Below are 9487 nucleotides of genomic sequence, written 5' to 3' on the forward strand. Positions count from 1 at the left end.
AATCCCGGATAAATCCAAAACTCGTTATTTTTATCCCAAATTTTTCACATAGCATTTTTGTGATTTATCCTACCATTCCAAGTCGTGAGCCACCCCCGTGGACCCTTGGATTTAATTTTAGCTTTCTTATTTTCGTTTTTGACACATTATCGAACTCACCGAGCCATCTCTCATTTTACTCGAGCCACGCCCGAGCCATTTTGAACCAAACCCTAGCCAACCCACCTAGTGACCCTTATGACCATGCCCAGCCCATATAACATGACCCTAACCCGCTCAAAAACATGCTGGAAGTAGACCCATGTTTCTGCATGTGTGTGCGGTGTGGTGTTACCTTGAGCCATTGAACTCCTACCTATGCTAGGACTCCTCCCAACCCTTAACCATCAAACCACCCTGACCCTAACTGACCCTGGACCACGCCCAGACCATACCCATACCAACCTAAGCCCCTGGACGTGAGCAGCAAACTCCTGAAGTTGGACAGCACCTCACGCCCCAGCTTGCTGCCATGCACTTCCCTTTCGTTTCTTGGACCAGCAGCCAACCCGTCTGTCCCAGCCCCTGGTCCGACCCGTGCCCATCATCCTAGGACCCTAAGGACCTAGCCTGGTTCGCCCCAAAGCCCCTGGCCAATCCTTTCCCCCTGCAACAGCTACTGAAACTCACGCAGCCCCTTTGATGTGGTTATCGGGTGGTGTCCTTCCCAACAAGGACTCCTCCCAGCCCACTTAACTCGAACCCTAGCATGATTAAGACCCTACCCTTGACTCCCTTGTGACCCTGGCCAACCCCTAGAACCAACCGCACCAAGCCCAACCCTTGAAACATAAGACCCGAACCCCTTACAGCCCATGACAGCAAATTGCAGCGTTTTTGTGTACAGGTTCGTGTGTGGAGTTTTAGGTGCTGTTTTTGGTGTCTACATTCGTCTAAAACAATGTCTAAGCATGTCCTGATCATGGCAGCCCCTTTAACACATATGAAACATGATTTTGGTAATTTACAACACCAATTTAGAGCACATGCACATGAAGTTACGAAAATTTGACATGCTGCTATGTTTTTCAGAAAAATTCATGCATAAAAACAAATAATATGATGTGTTGATGGTTTGAAGGAAAAGTAGGCGTGCCTTTGCGTAATTTAGGCACGAAAATCCGTTGACGACGAAGAACGGAGCGACACCTTAGCTTGAACTTTTGCTTGAACCTTCGAAATTTCTTCTTCAAATTAGTGATGGTGTGTGTCGTGTGCTATGGTGAGATTGGGAGAGAATTTCAGATTTTTCAAATTAGTGGGTGGCGTGAATTGTGATGTTAGGTGTAGGTTAATGAACATATTATATCCTAATTAGTTTACTAACTAGGCTTTAGGCCTATTAAGCTATTAAATTAGGCCCATTAGTCTAATTAGGACATAAATAAAATTTAACCAAAGTTTTTGTTTAAATAAATTTGTGAATTTATTAGCCGGGTTGCCAAAACGTTTATATTTTTGTTGAAAATCTAACACCGATAAAAATTTACGTCCCGGCGTATTAAATCATCTCAAAACCCTTATTTTCCAAAAATAAGAAAACCATCCACAAATCATATTTTAAATAATTAAAAATAATTATTTAATAAAAATATTTTTCGTTATTCCGCCCTCGGTCTCCGTTCTTCGATCGCAACTTGCTTAGTCCTTAAAAAAATACAATTTTATGCATAATGACAATAAAATCCTATTTAACATATAATCATGCATATCACATAATCAATTAAGCAATTAAAATGATTTAATTAACCATTTTTCAGAATTCTTAGATTTGCATGCTTTTGGATTACGTCGTCTTAATTTTGGACCTTACAATTCCTCCCCCCTTAAATAAAATTTCGTCCTCGAAATTCGCTAATCCTAATAACCCAAGGTTTAGATTCTAATATCCCAAAATCCATGCTTCCGTTGCTCTACTCTGATCAAACTGAAGTTCTAAAATGTTCTTACGTCTTCTTGATCCTAATTAATTTCTAATAACCAATTTAACATTTCATGCAATAGTAAGCAATTATAAAAATGTTAAATGACTAGGTTACCCGTGATAAGCGTAGTGTCCGCCTCTTTTTCAGTTTCGTTAGCATTCATAGCATATGCTCGTCCTACAGTAGGTGCCTTCTTCTTCGGGCAATCAGCAGCTTTGTGCCCTTCTTCCTTGCATATGAAACACTTAGAAGTACCCCACACACATGGCCCATAGTGTAAACGATTGCACTTCTTGCATGGTTGTCCTTCTGTAGGCTTTTGTGCCGCAGGTGGTGGCTTTGGTGGTCCTGGCTGCTGGTTTTGCCCTTGGGGCTTTTGAGGCCCTTGAGGTCTAGGAGGACCCGTGTATGGCTTCTTGTTAGGCTGATTATTGTTCTGACGTTGTTGCCTCTTACGTTGTAACTCAAAGTCAATATCCTTCAAGGATTGCTCAGCCTGATATGCATAGATAACTGCTGTAGCATAATCCACAGGACGCATCATCATAACCTTATCCCGAATGGTAGGTCGTAGGCCATCCATGAAATGTCTAAGCTTTTCTTCCGCATCTCTGACGATAAGGGGTACAAAGTGACAACCCCTATCAAACTTTTTCACAAAATCAGCAAAGGATACGTCTCCCTGACGGAGAGTCATAAATTCTCTCTTTATTCGGCCTCTGACATCAGCAGTAAAGTATTTCTCATAGAATTTTGTCTTGAATTGAGCCCAAGTGAGGGTAGCAAGGTCAACACCATGCTCGGCTCCTTCCCACCATAAAGAAGCGTCATCCCTAAATATATAAGTGGTACACCTCACACGGTCAGCATCTCCCATGTCCAGATAGCGAAAGTGTACTTCAAGTGAACGTATCAAGCTCTCAGAAGCAAAAGGATCAGTAGTGCCAGAAAATTCCTTCGGCCCTAGCCTCCGGAACTGCTCATAAATATCGCGATGTGGCCTAGGTGGCTGCTGTAGGTGCTGTTGCTGAATCTGCAGTAGCTGCTGCTGTAACTGTTGTTGTTGTAACTGCTGCTGCTGAATCTGCTGCTCGAAGAGGCGAGCCATCCCCTCAAGAGCACGTGTAGCAGCATCGGGTGGCAGTCCATTTCCTTGATTATTCGCACTGTTCTCTACTCGGTTCTCATTACTAGGGGCACGTCTAGGAGGCATCTTATCTGAATGTTTTCCAAATTCTAACGTAACCAACATGCATTTAAATCTAGGTTTTCTAATCATGTGACATATCCTAATTTATTTTAGCAATTTAAGCATGCAAAGCGTATATACCCAAAAAGCTAGTAAACATGTAGTGTAAACATAATATTCATGTCATCATGCAGGTAACATCGTATCAAATCATAAAGCATGTAAACTTACAAATTGAGGCTTGACGACTGATCTTCCCGGCGCTGATGGTGGCACAACCCTTTACAGGACCTTTGCTCTGATACCAACTGAAACGTCTGTCCTTTTTATTGCTTTAAAAGTACTAGAATTTTTTTTTTTAAATCTCTAAATTCGGCCATGACCTAAAAATATTTTTATAAAATATTTTGCCTTTTAAAATAAAACATCAACTAACTAGCATTTTAAAAATCAAGTGCAATAGTCATAAAATAGAATCGTCGCATGCTTACCAAACTTAAAAAGCAATAATTTGAAAAATATAGACAATACTAAACCTCTCAAAAATATCTCAAAAAGCATAAATAAAATGTCGTAAAATCTTTAACTTAAAATCATGAACTTAAATGCGGAAATAGCAGCGCTGGTCCTCGGGTTATGTGCACCGACAGTCCAGCAGAGTCACCCGTCAAGCCCTCCAACATCATAATTATTAATATCACCTGCATCAACACATCTAGTGAGTCTAAAGACTCAACACATCCTACCTTTAATAACTAGTAATACGTAATACAGTTAACATATAACAGTGAAAAATACTTGTACTTAAAATATCATTTTCTTAATAATGCAAAATATTTAAACTTTTTCAAAACATAAACATTTCCTCAACATAAACATATCACATAAACATATTCATATTCGTATCCATATACGTGTTCATATTCATATTCATGTTCGTGTTTGTTGAATTCAGATCGTGATTGTGACTCGTATTCTTAATCGTATTGGGCGATGGATCCATCTAAAGAAAACCACAGTACTGGGCGGCGGGGGACACCAGCAACACTCTCACCGGTCAACTGGGCCATGGCCTACGTATTAACATATTCGTATTCGTATCACGTATTCGTATCCGTATCCAAGAAAACACGATCGTCGGGCTTCCACTGTGACTATAACCCTCACGATATTTCCAACATGTAGTAGTCACAATCCCTTCACGTCCTTCAACATGTTATCATCACTTAATAAAAAATCATGTATATACATATCGTTTTATTTTTGAAACCAAGCATGCAACATATCTTTTAAATGTCAAAGATTAATCCATAACCATTCATGAACATTTAAAATAAGCGTTTTAACATATAAAAATTCAAAAACATCCATAATCATGAAAAATAATCATATTAGCATAAAAAATAGCATTTAGGACACTGCCATGACGTTTACTAATTTCTAGGTGTAAAAAGACCGTTTTACCCCTAAACGTAAAATTTTACGTTTTTGACTTTTTCTTAATTTCATTGACACTAACATGTCCCAAATAATTATTTAAGCCTACATGAATTTTCTCATATTTTTATTTAGCTTAATTCGATGACTTTTAAATTAATCTTTAAATGTGACGTATTAATGCGTTTTAATCCCGAATTAAACCAAACCTTATTATAAAATTCCCAAATTTAAAACTTAGACTTATAACAATTATTTAAGCTTAAATATAATTTTTCATAATTTTATAAAGCTTAAAACTAGGCGTTTCAATTAACTCGTTAATTAGTGTTTCGTGCGGCGATTAAATCCCGGATAAATCCAAAACTCGTTATTTTTATCCCAAATTTTTAACATAACATTTTTGTGATTTATCCTACCTTTCCAAGTCATGAGCCACCCCGTGTACCCTTGGATTTAATTTTAGCTTTCTTATTTTCGTTTTTGACACCTTATCGAACCCACCGAGCCATCTCTCATTTTACTCGAGCCACGCCCGAGCCACCTTGAACCAAACCCTAGCCAACCCACCTAGGGACCCTACTGACCATGCCCAGCCCATATAACATGACCCTAACCCGCTCAAAAACATGCTTGAAGTAGACCTATGTTTCTGCATGTGTGTGTGGTGTGGTGTTACCTTGAGCCATTGAACTCCTACCTATGCTAGGACTCCTCCCAACCCTTAACCATCAAACCACCCTGACCCTAACTGACCCTGGACCACACCCAGACCATACCCATACCAACCCAAGCCCCTGGACGTGAGCAGCAAACTCCTGAAGTTGGACAGCACCTCACGCCCCAGCTTGCTGCCATGCACTTCCCTCTCGTTTCTTGGACCAGCAGCCAACCCGTCTGTCCCAGCCCCTGGTCTGACCCGTGCCCATCATCCTAGGACCCTAAGGACCTAGCCTGGTTCGCTCCAAAACCCCTTGCCAATCCTTTCCCCCTGCAACAGCTACTGAAACTCACGCAGCCCCTTTGATGTGGTTCTCGGGTGGTGTCCTTCCCAACAAGGACTCCTCCCAGCCCACTTAACTCGAACCCTAGCATGATTAAGACCCTACCCTTGACTCCTTCGTGACCCTGGCCAACCCCTAGAACCAACCGCACCAAGTCCAACCCTTGAAACATAAGACCCAAACCCCTTATAGCCCATGACAGCAAATTGCAGCGTTTTTGTGTACAGGTTCGTGTGTGGAGTTTTAGGTGCTGTTTTTGGTGTCTACATTCGTCTAAAACAATGTCTAAGCATGTCCTGATCATGGCAGCCCCTTTAACACATATGAAACATGATTTTGTTAATTTACAACACCAATTTAGAACACATGCACATGGAGTTACGAAAATTTGACATGCTGCTATGTTTTTCAGAAAAATTCATGCATAAAAACAAATAATATGATGTGTTGATGGTTTGAAGGAAGAGTAGGCGTGCCTTTGCGTAATTTACGCACGAAAATCCGCTGACGACGAAGAACGGAGGGACACCTTGGCTTGAACTTTTGCTTGAACCTTCGAAATTTCTTCTTCAAACTAGTGATGGTGTGTGCCGTGTGCTATGGTGAGATTGGGAGAGAATTTCAGATTTTTCAAATTAGTGGGTGGCGTGAATTGTGATGCTAGGGGTAGGTTAATCAACATATTATATCCTAATTAGTTTATTAACTAGGCTTTAGGCATATTAAGCTATTAAATTAGGCCCATTAGTCTAATTAGGACATAAATAAAATTTAACCAAAGTTTTTGTTTAAATAAATTTGTGAATTTATTAGTCGGGTTGTCAAAATGTTTATATTTTTGTTGAAAATCTAACACCGATAAAAATTTACGTCCCGGCGTATTAAATCATCTCAAAACCCCATATTTTCCAAAAATAAGAAAACCATCCACAAATCATATTTTAAATAATTAAAAATAATTATTTAATAAAAATATTTTTCGTTATTCCGCCCTCGGTCTCCGTTCTTCGATCGCAACTTGCTTAGTCCTTAAAAAAATACAATTTTATGCATAATGACAATAAAATCCTATTTAACATATAATCATGCATATCACATAATCAATTAAGCAATTAAAATGATTTAATTAACCATTTTTCAGAATTCTTAGATTTGCATGCTGTTGGATTACGTCTTCTTAATTTTGGACCTTACACTTGTACTCCTACAAGCCCATTATATATATACCCATTACATTTAATTTAAATCATTTATAAATTCAACATTTGAATTTAATATTTAAATTATAAATTCAACTCCTTGAATTTATCTGCTCCAAAATTTAATAGTCATAAAATCAACTCCTTGAATTTATTTCTCAATGTTTTCTATAAATTCAACTCCTTGAATTTATTATCTCAATATTTTATATAAATTCAACACCTTGAATTTATTATCTCAACGGGGACAAAATAATCAAGTACTTGTGTGACCCTCAATGGTTCAGAGATACAGCTAGCCGTGGGTTTACAACTCTGTGTGATTCAGGACGTAATGTTTTATTTGGGCTTACCCTAATTTGCCTCATTCTATGTATCAACAATTGATCATGAGAATGTTATAAATCATATTTCTGATTAAACCCATCGAATCATGGTAAGAGCGTCTAGCAGCATCGCCCCATAATTCCCAAAGTATCACTGATTGTGCCTGCAAGAATCAGTCGGTTATGATTAACATACAGTAAGGTCCCTTCATCTCATATATCGAATCTGCAACCATTGGTTCATGAAGGGTTGCATAAGAATTCGATAACTATGTGACACATATTTGAGAATAAATAGTGGCATCGCATGTACAATTACAGAACTCCTTGTCCAACGTACATCTCATACTCTAGCACTACAAGAAATTATAGCATCAACAACACTCCTACGACAACGGTTTTTATTAAAACCGTTGTCTTTTTTTTAACAACGGTTTCAACAAAAACCGTTGTCGTAGCCTAAAAAACCCGCTTATAGACAACGGTTTTTAAAAACTATTGTCTAAGAACGTTTTTTTTGGGCTACAACAACGGTTTTAACAACCGTTGTCTATTAGCATTTTTTTTAGGCTAAGACAACGGTATTTTAAAAACCGTTGTCTATGAGCTTTTTTTGGGCTACGACAACAGTTAAAAATCGTTGTCTATATGTGTTTTTGTCAAGGGTCAAAGACAACTGTTTGTGTTCAACTGGTATTTTTAGAATTACGACAATGGTTTTTTAAAACATTGTCGTTTTTAGTGTTTTCTTTGGTTAACGACAACGGTTTTTCAAAAACCGTTGTCGTAGTTTTTATTTGTTTTTTTAAAAATTTGTAGAATTATAACATATTACACACACTTGTACGTAATAAAATAGAGAAGAAAATTAGAAAACCCCAACCCATTCCCGCCTATGTCACCCTCTTTCCCTCCAAAGTCTCAAGCCTACACCACCGCATCTCATCGCCAAGGAAGACCGGCTGACCACCGTGTATAAAGCACTCGACCGAAGAGCTGTAGAGTCAACACGCTGAAAGATTCCATTTTCTGATCTTTGAATCACCGTGGTGAGTCGTCCATGCTAAGTTTCATTTCCAAGTTTTGATTTTTGATTTTCCATTTCTAATCTCAGATTTGTCAAGGGAAGCTCGTTTCAGTCACAGGATTACATTTTCAGTATTTTTAGAAAAAAATTCCGTTCATAAATCTGGAATATTGACCCCATTTTTGTTTTCTACTAGAATAAGAAATGGGTGGGTGTTTCAGCAAGAACAAATATACAAAACCCGATACCAATGGCTATAGATCAAGAAGAACAACAAACACATGATATAGATTTAAAATCACGCTTCGTTTCTTGTTTTTTTGTCACCTTTTTTTATTCCTGGAATTGAGTCCCATTTCCAAGTTATATTTTTTGTTTTTTGCACTGAATGACATTTAGTCTAAGATTTCGCTGTGAAGAATTGGCTTTAGACTCGAAATTCCTCCTTGAGTCCCATTTTAATCGAGACTGTTGTTTTGTGGAGAAAACCACCCCTGTATTCTGTGTCAGTGTAAGTGCAGATCTTGTGCAAGTGTATATGTAGTTGGTAAAGTTGGAATCATTATTAGCCTACTTTGGGTAAGGAGTAGCTACTTGAATTCAACCATTAACCAACATATATAATATAAATATAAAGTTTAAAACAATTTTTGGTGTTTGTAACAAAATTCACTTTATGTATACATGTGTGTGTATATTTATATTAAAAAGATAGGTTATCAATAAAAGTTATTTTTATATTATTTAAAATTGTTTTGAAAGGTTTGGGCTCATTGTTAGCTAAGTAGTTGTACCTAGAATGGACAAAGCATGGATGTCAAAAGATAGACTGTCACATGAATTTGATGTTGGAGTTGAGTCTTTCTTGCAGTTTGCACTAAAAAATGCTATCCATTCTGATGCAATACCTTGTCCATGTGCAAGATGTGGTAATCTAAGGAAGAAAAATTGTAGAACCCATAACTTAGACTACGTATAAGCCATGCATAATTCTAGTATTTTAAATGATTTTATTTCATGAGTATTTAAATGATTTTTCCTTAAGTTAATTATTTCATGCAGCAGTTTGATTTTTTTATCATTTCAGTTATTTCAGTGAGGCCGGACTGGAGTTGGAGTTTAGAGATAAAATTTAAGATTCAAGAAACATTCCCAGAATTTATTTTAGCTAGCAAGTAAGTTAATTTAAGTTAAATGAAGGTTTAAGGAATTATTTATACAACTTGAAGTGAGTAGGAAATAAGTTTATTTAAGTTCCATAATTAAGGGATAATTCACTAAATTAATTAAAGGATTAGTGAGGCTTTTAAGGGTTATAAATTTACTAGCTAGAAAATATTT

The sequence above is a fragment of the Primulina huaijiensis genome, unplaced genomic scaffold (assembly GCF_012295235.1).
Source record: "Primulina huaijiensis isolate GDHJ02 unplaced genomic scaffold, ASM1229523v2 scaffold39939, whole genome shotgun sequence".
NCBI classification, from domain to species: Eukaryota; Viridiplantae; Streptophyta; class Magnoliopsida; order Lamiales; family Gesneriaceae; genus Primulina; species Primulina huaijiensis.